Here is a 3,506-nt window from a genome sequence, read left to right as displayed (position 1 = left end):
GGATAGTCTCGATCTCCTGACCTCGTGATCCACCCGTCTCGGCCTCCCAAAGTGCTGGGATTACAGGCTTGAGCCACAGCGCCCAGCCAGGAAATTTCTTAAAAGGCGTGTCCCTGCCCTCCCTTCTCTTTTTTGCTTCTGATTATTTTCTTGGCCAGTTATTCCTGCTCAGCGATGTTTGTAACATGCTAAAATTGGCAAACTAACCCTGGTACAGCAGAGAAATCATTATGAAAAAGCACAAATCCATGACAACAGTCATGTTATCACTTTGCTGAGCACTTTTCCTTATTACAAAAGCAGCATGTGGTCGCTACGGAAAACGCAGAATAGGGAGATAAGAAGGTAGTATCCAGCCTCCAGCCTCCCTGAGACAAGTACTGTTGGCCCCCTGGGGAATGGCCCTGCGGCGTTAGAAATTGAAAGCAAATGTGTAGGGACATCCAGCCATTTCTGGAAGGTTGATAACAGAAACCCAACTCTAGGAAGGCCTTCGGAAAAGACCACTGGATGCCAAATGTCCCCAACGCCCTGCCTGGAAATGCCGGACAGCTTCAGAGCCAAAGCTGCCTAAGCCAAATGTGCCAGGTGCCAAGTGACCTGCTGTCCTGGAAGAAGCCTCACCTAGGAACACACCTGAGACGGTGGCAGAGCCAAGGTCTCCCCTGTCACTTGGGGATGTCCTGCCACTTGACCACCAGACAGGAGCAAACTGTTCCAGCCAATGGCAGAAGCATCACAGCCATTGGCCAAAGAGCCATGCCTTCCTGCTAGAAGTCCAGAAGGCTCGGGTGGAGTCTGACCTCTCCCTGTCTGTGTGTATCTGGCCGGCATTCGCAAGGGGCCCACTTGCCCAAGCACTGGCAGTGCAGATGTACCACTCATCAGTCCAAGCCAGGGGCTAGGAGAGGGGGACCACGAGGACCAGAGCCCCGAGTGGAGCTCAGCTGATCTGTGTGGCACCTGGATCTGCAACCACAGGCACAGTCAAGACTTTTCTGTCTTCTCTCTAGCGCTCGTCAGCATCTGAAATCATCTTATTTGGGGGCTCTTGTAAGCACGCAGAAGGTGGCTTCGATGGACCTTCCTCCAGGGAGCTCTCCCTGATGCCCTAAGGCTACTGAGCTGGGATCCTAAGGCCCTACTTACCCCCTTCCCTAGGTCGTCACTGCATTGCTCCCTCCTCAACCCCTGAGCCCGACAGGAGGGGCCAAGTCAGTCTGGTCCAATACTGTCACCCTAGGACCCAGCACAGCACCTGGCCCAGAGCTAGGACATAAGGAACATTTCCCGAGTGAACAAGCACATCAGAAAATGAAGAAAGAACTGGAGACGGCCGGGCGCGGTGGCTCAAGCCTGTAATCCCAGCACTTTGGGAGGCCGAGATGGGTGGATCACGAGGTCAGGAGATCGAGACCATCCTGGTCTACACGGTGAAACCCCGTCTCTACTAAAAATACAAAAAACTAGCCGGGCGAGATGGTGGGCGCCTGTAGCCCCAGCTACTCGGGAGGCTGAGGCAGGAGAAGGGCGTGAACCCGGGAGGCGGAGCTTGTAGTGAGCCAAGATCGCGCCACTGCACTCCAGCTTGGGCGACAGAGCGAGACTCCTTTCTCAAAAAAAAAAAAAATTAGCTGGGCGTGGTGGCGGGCGCCTGTAGTCCCAGCTACTCGGGAGGCTGAGGCAGGAGAATGGCGTGAACCCGGGAGGCGGAGCTTGCAGTGAGCCGAGATCGCGCCACTGCACTCCAGCCTGGGCGACAGAGCGAGACTCCGTCTCAAAAAAAAAAAAAAAAAAAAAAGAGAACTGGAGACTAGGAAGGCCTCGGTCCAAATCCACCATCCACTCCTCTCAAGATGGCTTCATGGCCTCATTTGAAGTTCACAGAATGGAGGTACCTACTTTCCATGACTGTTGGAAAGATTAGGTGAGAGGAGGTGTGTGAGTTGCTCGCAGTAGCTAGTGCTACATAGCAGGCCTGCCCCTTTACCCCACTGGCACCTCAGGTCAGAGTTCAACGCTGGTGTCCCTGGGGGGTCACAGGTGGACCCCCGCAGCTCCGAGCAGTAGTTCCTCCTGGGCTTCAGCTGTGGCAGCGAGCCAATCTCCTGAGGGCATGGACCTCCCTCACAGATGGCAACATCACCACCAGGGCTGAACCTCTCCGCCACCCGGTCCCTGTGCCAGGTGTTCCTTTGGACTTTGGCAAAAGACCCAGAGAGCGCTCCAGATGGACTTCCCTGACCGTACTGTACAGATGCAGGCACTTTCCTTCAGGAGGTCGCAAAGGCTCTGCCTGTGCCCTGACTTCCCTGTGAAGCCACCAATCAAAGGAGCCAGGTGTGAGGCAGGATGCAATATGCACACGCCTCCCGCTCTCCCATCACCCTTACATAGTTCCACAGAAAGAAAGAACATCCACACCCTACATCTTATGCCTGCTGAGGCTTCTCTCTTTGGCACATTTCTGTCGGACCATGTGCCAATGGTGGCTGCATGTTCTCCCATGGCGTCCAAATCAGTGGGATCCAAGACCTGGGGTTCCTCTGTAAGGGTTCCCATACCCAGGACAATCAGTCTCAGGGCAAGGCACTGCCCAGCTACCCACCGTTCACTGTCCCCTACTCCCACCCCAACGCACACACAAGCACACACACAGGGGAGGTCAAAGAGGCGGCACATGTCTTCACTGAGAGCCTACAGGAGCCCAGTTGCTAGAGCCATCAGAGCCTCTGGAAAGCCACTATACGCTGCCGTCCTTTCAGCGCAAGGTGGGAGAAGTCGGTATCGTCAAGAGAATTCCATTAGGCACAAGCATCTCCCCCAGAGGTCAGAAGGAGAAAACACAGCAAGTAGAGGTGTCCCTGGGGAGTGGCAACAAAGTCACGGAGTTCTGGAAAGTCAAAGTTGACAGGATCTTTTGAGAACATGAAGTCTCCCCTCCGGGTTCCAAAGTGGAAACTGGAACCCAGAGAGAGGAGAAACTGGCCTAAGGCCACGCACTGGGTCAGTGGGGAAGCGCGGCCTAGAAGTCAAACCTCTTACCCATCAGGGCCAGGTGCTGGCTCACAGCTGCTTCAGATGGTTTCCAGCCCACCTAGGACCTAAACTAACCTCTTCTTAAATAAGTGTAAGGAAAGAGGACTCAGACCTGCATACGCAAGACCGCAGACCGAGAAAAGCAGAAGCAAAACCCCCGCAGCCTCAGAAACCCTAGCTCCTTCCCATTCCAGGCGCCTCGGGGGGAAGGCATCTGGGGCTCTAAGACTGTGGGAGGATGGGGTATGACTAGCAAAGTCCGGTTCTTTGCCACCGGGACAGGTGGCAAAGCGGTCAACGAGATGAGAACCCGTGGAAAAATTTGAGTCCCGGAACCGGATTCCCGAAGCGGTTTGAGAAAGGCGGGCCGGGATACGTGAGTGACTGCGTCAGAAGGGCTCCTTCAAGGACAGTAAGGAGGTGACAGCCGCCGTGGCCCACTCTCCCGGCCCGTCCGGAGCCCCCCC

At 55.2% G+C, this 3,506-nt stretch overlaps 1 protein-coding gene across 1 annotated transcript in view; it reads right to left on the bottom strand.

The window, feature by feature from the left end:
• IDH3G (isocitrate dehydrogenase 3 (NAD+) gamma) overlaps positions 1-3,506 on the bottom strand; it is an 11,502-nt gene that overhangs the window by 7,477 nt on the left and 519 nt on the right. The gene's annotated exons all lie outside the window — the stretch shown is intronic.

The sequence above is a fragment of the Colobus angolensis genome, unplaced genomic scaffold (genome assembly GCF_000951035.1).
Source record: "Colobus angolensis palliatus isolate OR3802 unplaced genomic scaffold, Cang.pa_1.0 Scaffold402, whole genome shotgun sequence".
NCBI lineage: Eukaryota > Metazoa > Chordata > Mammalia > Primates > Cercopithecidae > Colobus > Colobus angolensis.
The sequence above is the reverse complement of the archived record's forward strand: the minus strand, read 5'-3'. Positions and strand labels throughout refer to the sequence as shown.